This window comes from Notothenia coriiceps, unplaced genomic scaffold (assembly GCF_000735185.1).
Source record: "Notothenia coriiceps isolate Sejong01 unplaced genomic scaffold, NC01 NC01_scaffold00025008, whole genome shotgun sequence".
NCBI classification, from domain to species: domain Eukaryota; kingdom Metazoa; phylum Chordata; class Actinopteri; order Perciformes; family Nototheniidae; genus Notothenia; species Notothenia coriiceps.
The window spans coordinates 1-9,673 of record NW_011357709.1 but is presented as its reverse complement, the minus strand read 5'-3'; the positions used below and the strand labels follow the sequence as shown (position 1 = coordinate 9,673).

The following is a 9,673-nucleotide window of genomic DNA, read 5'->3' as shown; positions in this document are numbered from 1 at the left end:
GTAGACTACATTTATTACGGAGTTTATGTCCGAGCCAACAGACTCACAGATCATTGGCTACTGAGAGAAATGAAAAATACATGTGGTACGACACAAACCTCCATTGTCGATTTTCAAAACAAAATACAGTAAAACTATGGTCGCAGTTTGAAGTACCTATGGTGACAGATGGAGACTGAAAAAGGCCTCCTTTTGATTATTTTTTAAGTTGTCCTGCTAACTAAGCTAACGTTTTAATCAAATATTGTTGGCTTTCTTAGCAGGTCTCGCTTGGTTCTTGCCCTTGTTGGTTCTGCATTTACAGTAATGGTTGGAATGAGGTCCCATGTTACCAAATAAAGATGGTGACAAAAAGTTTCATCCTTTCCTCCACTGGTTATTCAAATGTTACCAGCCATCAGTAAACTCACCCGCGTGTTCCCGGTCCTGGCTCTGGATGTGGTTGTGGCTCTCATTAAAGTTGCGTGTCGGGCTCTCAGACCTGAGGCCCCCCGGCTGACTCCTGACCTGTCCGGGGCCGCTGCCTGATTCAAACCCGCTGAACTGTTGCTGGGACTCGGCATGTGGTTCTGGTTCTGGTTCTGGTTGAGGGCCTGGACCACATTGTGCTGCAGCATACTGAGGCACTCCCCCAGGCAGCTCAGAGTGGCAGCTGAAGGTTAAAAAGGAGAAGGTCCTTGTCCAATGGAAGGAGGAGAGAGATAAAAAGGACGGGGAGGGGAACATTCACATTTTAGTTTCAGATTGTTCTTGGTTTATTATCTATGAGTGTGAGGGTTCTACAGTACTGCAATACTACGTGGTGTTTGTCCACCGCTTTATTGTCAAAATTGCATCACCAATTGAATCAGAGATACAGGATCTCAGGATTTAATGGTAAATGGATTGCACTTATATTGAGCTTTATCAGGTCTTTTCGACCCCTCAAAGCATCGCTTCATAGCTTTACGAATAGCGAGTCGTTCACCCATTCACACCTCATGCATGCAGAGCAGTACCACTTGCTCTCTCGTGTTTCTCAAACTTTTTCATACCAAGGACCCCTTAACCAATAAAAAACACTCGCGGCAGGTTTTACACCTCATATGAAATGTAGACTACATTTATAACGGAGTTTATGTCCGAGCCAACAGACTCACAGATCGTTGGCTACTGAGAGAAATGCAAAATGCATGTAGAACGACACAAACCTCCGCTGTGGATTTTCAAAACAAATCAGTAAAACTATGGTGCAGGCCCAAGTTTAACTCTGAGGTCTAAGCCATATTTTCACAGTGTCGCCTGGGCTTTTTTTTGTAAAAATGCTATTAAAACATGAACCTTGGTGACCATCGGGCTGGCCTGCATGGTCTGTCTGCAAAACAAAAATAAAAAAACGTTTTTGCAGCCCCACAACAGCCTCTGATCATCAACAGACTTCATGCAATGCTTCGTTGGATGTACATATTAGATCATACTCTCTATCTAACTCCTAACACATCTAAATCTACTTCCAGCATGGATAAATGTTCATAAAAGACATCCATTGTTTGTTTTATACGCTTCTTCACATCCTAAAAAACACAGCGTTTTTCTAGAACAGATTACAAATCAGTTGACAGGGGTCGCCAGTGTCTGGCACTGTTATTTTGGGGGTCGCGGTCTGAAAAGTTTGGGAACCCCTGCATATCTAAACAATACACAATATACTGAATACTTTAGAATATACAATCGCACTAAGCTACAGAAATATATAGAACACACATTATACATTACATTTACTTGGTTAATATGCTGTTATTTGTTGAAATATAATGTTGGGACTGAGTATTTTGGTGGAAGAGCAGGATAACAACAATAGAAAAAGTGATGTTGGCTTTCCTGGACTTTCAAGACTTTAGGGCGATTTTGCATGAGTGTCTGTGTCTGCCCTTTTCTGCAGAATTCGCTCTATAGCTTAGATCTCTCTGTCTCTCCCTTTTTGCTTCCCTTGCAGCCACTGTGCGCCTTGCTCAGAGAGAAGAAAGCGCTTGTTTGTGCAGGACCCTCTCACCTGTAAATGTTCCTGCAAATTCACACAGTTAGACTGCAAGTCCAGGCAACTTGAGTTAAACGAAAGAACTTGCAGGTTTGTTTACCATACGTACTCGATAAACAACGTGCCTTTAAACCCCCTTTATTATTTTCTCCCCCCCTACCTGTCTACCCATCTCTGTGCTTGCTGCAAAGTTTTTTCTCCTGCTGAGGAACGCATGCTTCTCCCTGCTTCTTGGTCCTGTGTTGGTGTTTGGGAATGTGGCAGCTCTGTGCTTCTCTGTGCTTGCATTGTGTTTTTGTACAGTCACTTCAGATTTGTTCATTGTTTATGATGTTTTTAGATCCAAATGTAGTTTTTATCCAGTCTGAATGCTTAAGATGTTAGTGCTTGCCTGACACTATGTTATTATACCAGGGTTAGAAACTCCCAAACGTCTAGTTAGATTGATATATGTTTATGACAGAACGTTTTTCTTTGTTTAATAATGGACTTTGTTTTAGCTAGATGAAAAAACACATTATATAAGGGAAAGGATTTTGTGGTTTTATAAGCTTAAGAGTGGAGCATTATGCATATAAAGGGTTGGTTAACCCATCTTTTCACTCACCTTTGGTGGTATCTAGCTTTGTAGAGACTCAATGCTTAGAGATATCCACTTCCTGCCACCCTAATACAATAGTAGTGAATGCAATCTAATTTGGGATGCAGGAAAATAGTCTTTATGCAGAAAATCCCCATCAATGTTAGCTTTGTTCTCATACTGAAAAATCTCCATTTGCCTCTGAAGACTTTGAGAAAAAGACAGAAAGCACCGGGGGGAGAAGTTAGTAAATGATGCAAGTCTTTAGTGTTTTAGTGCCATAGTTACGCAATACAACAGTACATTGGAGACAAGACAGTGATAACATCTTAATCAATCTGTGAGGGAGTTTTAATCTGGCTTTGTTACCAGTAGACAATGAGTTTGTAACAATGTCCATGATGTTCCAGTTTTCTACAAAGCAGGTGTTCATGCGTCAGTGCTTAATACTTTTACTCGGAGGGGGTTTCACTCATTCTGTACTGTTTGTAGCACAGCTGATAGAGAGGTGCTGCCCCTAGTTAACAAGGTCTCACTACCTCCCCTGACCCAACCACTTCCATAACCTCTGACCCCCCCAAGCCAGCCCCCCCCCTGAGGGATCTCCCACACTGATTTGTATTTGCAGAGCCAACACACTCCTGGGTGAAGTGACCACTGAGAGGATTCTGATTGGCTGCCCAGTGGTCAGGAGAAATAGTGCAGGCTGACCTAAGGATGGGGGGGGGGGATCTCTGGAAGTGGGGTTAGGTCCCTGTTCAACCTCACCACTTAAACCTACCCCCAATTCCAGCTATAACCCCCACCCTGAACCCAGAAAACACACACGTACTGTTTATGGCTTATTTAATTGAAAAGGTCCATTTTATATATAGCAGAAAAAGTACCAGGAGGTGCAAACTGACCCAGATCATACATCCCACAACCCCGACCCCCCCCTGACTATCCCCTTTTGCTTTTGCTCTGCCCCTGCCTTTATATAATCCCTCGTTTTGCATGGAGCAGTTGTGTGTGAGACAATCGTGTTGATCATATTCTGAGACTAGGCTGTTTAAAAAAAATATTCTGGCATCATCTAACCAGATTTGTTCCTTGTCTTCCACAGATGTGAGAGACCGAGGAGGTGAGACCAGCAACACTGTTATGAAGGAATTATTTTCTTGGCTCAGCACTTTGAAAACCTGAGGATGCATTCCCTGCCAGGACACGAAACGACAACGCAAGACAGGACATTCTTAAACGCAACTCTTGCCAGTGTTTGTTTTCCGTATAAAGATATTAATATATATGTACATATACTATAAGTACATCGACAATGTGTATTGCTGCTACGTAAAAGAGACACTATTTAAAGCAAAACGAATGCGCCACTGGCGTGTGAACGGGAAATGTTTCAGTGGCGTTCTGCTCATGAGTAGAATTTGTAGAAGAGATTTTATGTGACATTTCACTGGATGCTGGTCTGCTGTGGATATCTTAAAAATATTTTTTACTAACAAAAAACGAGCAGTGCAGCAGGAGCCGAGCTCCCCTTCCAAACTCTGACAAAGGAGACTTGAAGAAGAAGGAGGAAGAAGAGCCTCTGTTGTACTTGAACTGAAATGCAGGTCCAAGAACTGTTTCCCTCTGAGACATGATGTGAAGCTTTGTCCCCACTGTATGGACCGACTCTGTGTGGAAACACACCTGGAAAGTCTCTCAGAGTTTCCTGAAGTAACTGTGGATGCAGGTGATGTGCCGTGGTGACGGATAAATGTGAAGATGACCTTCTTTCCTCGTGGGAGGGTTACGTGACAATGGCAGGAACTGAACCAAAGAGTAGCTCATGGGGAAGACTAGCAAGTACAAATATTTTATGTAAAAAAATATGAAAATTGGGTTAGTGTTCAGGTTTTTCTTTCAGGGTTAAAGTTAATAAACCACTTCCTGGTTCTGGTTCCGCCTCCTTCATGTAACCCTTACCTCGATTGGAAACCAGACATGTCTCTCTCTTTGTGCACAGAGTTTATAATTTACATTTTGAGGTATTGTGTTTCTTTCACAAAATGTCTTGAGACCAGGCTGTCTAAAGGGATATTACTGTAGGTATATACGGAGACAAGAAGTGAACAGACAAGCTGATCACATCAGATCAGCACCTCACTGTACAAATCCACAAACTTCCGTATTTAATGGCTTTGTGTGTGTTCCAAAGAAAAAATCAGGCATCCACAGAAAACCTAAACGATCTGTATATACTTACTAGATATCCCTTTGTCTAGTACACTTCATTTTTATTTATAGAAAATCCTCAGTATTCTGCATACTGATATTTATATTCGGTGTTAAGGTTATTTTTTTAAATGTATTATCGGAGATTGAATGGAGAACGTGTATGACTGTTGACTCCTTTTCTGTGGGAAAAAGGACCGATGCTTTGACATTCCTGATTTAAACTAAAGCTGTTTCTCAACGGCTAGAGGGGTGGGGGGAGGGGGATTATGGTGGGCCTGTTGACCGATATTAACCCCTACCACCAACATGTGCATGAATGATGCGCCAACACAGGTGTTTTTCATTTTGGACTGGGGACATGGACATGTGGTTTTGCACTTGTTGGCCCAAAGGCACATGGAAGACTGAAGTAGTCTGCTGCTCAGCTCGGACCTAATTTAGTGAAGACTGTCCAATCAGACGGGGGCCTCCAGTCTGACGGTGGTAAACTGGCCCGGTGTCTCTATGACCTCAACCCAGCCTCATTCCTAAGTATTACACTGATGTGTGCTTCACTTGGCACAAATTACCGTAATGCTACATTTTGGCGAATGAGAAAAGAGCTTCCTCATTGATGAGCCATAATAGAGGAGAAAATAGGATATAAAGTTGGTAATGATGAAGAAATAGTATAATATAATTTAAAAATACTTTACAGATGTTTTATACTATATAGACTAATTTAAATGTAAGGTCACTGATGTGCCTCCATATATTATGTATATCATTTTGAATATATCTGGCTCAGATTGATGTTTGGGAGCTGTGCTTTTACATCATCTAATTCTGATAGTTTTTTCTAGTGGCGGAGGAAACAAATGAAAATAATCGATTTCTGATTTTATCTCAATTATATGTAGCCTGACAGTCATTCAAATGTGTACTTGAAAAACTGAAACATTACCTTTAATTGAATCTCTTATATCAATATTTCACATAACTGTATTAGGTTAGTTAAACTTAATATTATTGGTTCAACTTGATATTATTGATTTCAACTAACCTAATAGTTATGTGAAATGTGTTGACATGATACATTAAAATGAATGTCAATGTTTCAGTTTTTTCAGTGTGTGAATGCTAATTGGACTAGCTCCTCAAACTTGAGTAATTTTCCCTATTGAGAGGTTGTAGCTGAGCGTCGGTCTGCCACCCTCACACTGAGGCCTGAGCGTGTTCCCTGAACGCACCCTCCACTTCTCTGATGACGACAACATTCTATTTGTATTTAAAAGACTATTTCTTGAGTTTGTACAGCCACACATTTTTAGTATATTTTCACATTAATATATTTATTGCTGTAAAATGTTTTACACTATTAATACTCTTTGTTGTTTTTAGTGTAAGTATTAAAACATAATATTTATTTTGAAAAAAAAAAATCTGTTCTTCTTATTATTTGTCTTTGAAAGCTTGCGTTTTTAGAGTGAAAACCTTGTCGGATACAGCTGAGTGGAACATTACAGGACAGATATTTCACATCCCGTTGATCATTCACAGACATGATCTGTTGCCAGGTACAATAGTTTGTTGGTGTACATTTCCAGCAAAGGGTAGCAAGATATTTCTAAGATTAATTTATATGTCCTGGGCGCCTCCCTAGGGAGGTGTTCCAGGCACGTCCAGCTGGGAAGAGACCAAGGGGTAGACCTAGAACCAGATGGAGGGATTATATCTCTTCGCTGGCCTGGGAGCGCCTTGGGATCCCCCAGTCAGAGCTGGTTGATGTGGCCAGGGAAAAGAAAGTTTGGGGCTCTCTGCTGGAACTGCTACCTCCGCGACCCGACCACGGATAAGCGGGAGAAGATGGATGGATGGATGGATAATTTATATGTGTTTGATATACTGTATTTGAACTGGTTGGGATTAAATCATAATTGTTTTTATAATGCTACAGTAGTTTCCATTGTATTCTCATGTGCTACTGTTTTTGAAGTCTACTTCAAAAAGTACTAACGTTGAGTATTTTTTGTTAAGTTCTCAGTAGTTAATTAGTCATCTTTAATAATTTTTTTGGAGCCATTGTGTATTTTGTTGCCTGTTGGGTCTCTCGTGTTGTAAACTGCAATTTGGCAAAACTGTCAATAATGGGTTTTTTCTTTTTTTTAAAACAAGGACAACCTTTTCATAATCTCAACCAAGAACACAGTGTTTTCTGTACATAAAACATAGGTGAAGTCTCTTTGAAACCACCCAGAGTTTTCTGATGAGGGCAATCGAGGTCAAAGTGTTTGGCTCTGGCCTTAGTCATCTTGGTAGTGACAAGACCACCTGACTCCCAGTCTCATTCATACATGCAGACAGAGGTAGATCATTATTTGATTAGTTGAGTTTCAACCCAAAAATGACGTATTTAGACCAAAACTGTTTTTTGTACCCGGCTGTCAAGTTGGCCTTTTAGTATGGGGGTTTGTGGGGATTGACTCCCTTTTGGAGCCGCCCCTTCTGGCCACTTGAGGAACTACAGTTGTTGGCATTTGGGTGTTGGCTTCGTCTTTCATCATTGGGTGTCCACAATATTCCAGGTGCTGCCAAAAATGAAGTGGGCGTCAGAAAAGACCAGGTCAGGTCAGGTCACTCCCATAGCCAAAAGGCCGTTGGGGCACTTTGATGACATCACTACTCGTGTGTGTCAAAACATCTCGATCTTCCACCCAAAAAATAAATGTCAGTTCATGTTCATGATCGGGCTGTCGGTCAGACGGTCACTAAACCGACTCTTGCACACAACTCCAGGATATTTGAGCTGTGTGTGTAGGGTGTGTGCACCTAGCAGGAGTGTCAAAGGGTCGATGAGTTCCCCCATTCAACTGGGAAACCAACGGCCATCTATACCTGGAGAGAAGATCAACACCACCAGGGAAACAGCTGACTGAAACATAATGTACAGTATTACCACAGCATATCACACAGGCAGGACCACACATGCCAATGTACTCACAATGACAATGGCTTGTTTAAAACCTCAGTACCAATCTTCATGGCAACCCATTCCTTTTAGTTTTCAAGACGTTCCACCTGCTGATGGACCAAAGTGGTGGACCGACCAATCAGCAGTGCCATCCATGCGGCAACGCCGCAGCAGGTTTAACCTCCTGATTTGGGCACAACATCGACAAAACTCTATGGGTCATTTGGTTTTGATGGATTTCTTAGAAGTGACTGTTAACAGCTTTATAAATGTAGTCCATTTACCAATTACTAGGTACAATAAGCACAATGCACAGGTGAAGCAACATGTGTATTTCCTGATCTTTTCAGCCTCATAAGCAGAGGCATTTTAGTCTTACTGTATGTTTTGAATTAGATTGGCTTTCAAGTACTTCACTTGAAATGTTTACACCTCAATGTTGTTATTGAATGACTGATTCAAAACATTTGAAGATCCTGCAGTCCTGATGTTGTGCAATAAAGACATTTTGGGAGCGCTGGTCCAACTCTAGGGTAGCACTTTCACAAAGGATTAGGAATTAATGTCATACACAAGTGTTGAAGCACTTCAGAAAAGAAGATTTCAGGCATAAATTAGGCAGTGCTGGGTTTGGGTGCTACTAAATACTCAGAAGAATGCTGCAAATCATTTGATCTGTGATTAAAGGGAATTATTTTTCAATATCAGGCCAACTTTGCCCTCATGTTATTTAGAGTTTGGCTGTATTTTCAAATGCTCTTTCACTAATGCCAGAAACAAAAGGGAACCTACTGTAGGACCAAGAAATCTGTGTTTAATGCAGGGGAAAACCTGCAGGTCTGAAAAAAAAAAACTTCTGTAACGTAATGATCATCTTCTGAATAAAACATCTTTGCTGATGTTTTTTCGAGTCTTCTGGTCAATCAGAATCAAGATTGTAGCCGGAAGTCCCCACGGAGAATAACTTTGCGGTAGAACTATTCTTTATACATCCATGGGTACAACTTCAGATAAAAATGAACACATAATGACATATCCTCTTAAGCCCCAAGCCTGTTTTTCAGGTTTCAGGCTCGAAAATGACATTCCCAGAACAAATGACCATATCTACCCTTTTAAAAGGGTTAAATTAATAATCTTTTTTCTCAAAGTAATGATAAACCTGTGAGTTGGATGTAGAAAAGTCAGAATCAATATAGATGTTTTTTATTTTAAAGAAAATTCAGATTGAACATGGTAAAAAACTGTAAATTATAGTGTCCGTCCAAAAGATATGTTGTACTTATAGTGACAACTAACCTTGGATGATGGGTTAGTAGACTAAAAGCTTTAGGAATCCAAAGTACAACATATAATAAGTACCCTGTATCAAGATTGATGCAAAACAAGTGATAGTTGACCTTTTTAGACAGATTTAGCAAAAAAAACCTCTTCTGGGGCCATTAGGGTGGATTTTCCATATCTCTGGCCCCCCTTCTTCGATTTTGACATGTGACATCTCTTTCTGATCTTTAGAGCCAATAGAATCGAAGGGAAATCATCCCCACACACACATGTTAAAAAAAAAAGATGGCGTCTTCGCGCATTCAATGAAGCTACAGAGCCTAGAAATGGCCTGCTCTACTTTTTTAAAACGGAATTGCAGTTTTATTGCTTATAGATTATCAGAACATTTCAAAGGGGACACAGCCACATTGGATATTAACATATGGATTAACTACATCATCGTTATCGTTTTAATGCCATTGAAGACCAGTTTAGACCAGACAAAGACGAAGGTAAGCCATGTTAGCGTTGTGGGCTACCTAGCGCCACTTGTTTTGATGTACGTTTTTGTTGATAACGTTGTGAGTTTGTATCTTTCAGTGTTGAGGTGGGCACCGTTAGATTCTGTGTCTTTACGATCATAAAC

The 9,673-nt window shown here is 40.7% G+C and overlaps 1 long non-coding RNA gene across 1 annotated transcript; it reads left to right on the top strand.

The window, feature by feature from the left end:
- The first annotated feature begins 1,976 nt into the window (after window positions 1–1,976).
- Window positions 1,977–4,440, top strand: LOC104955903 (uncharacterized). The gene is made up of 2 exons (XR_799494.1): window positions 1,977–2,107; window positions 3,703–4,440. It is a non-coding gene; the product is annotated as an uncharacterized lncRNA (long non-coding RNA).
- Window positions 4,441–9,673: the final 5,233 nt, after the last annotated feature.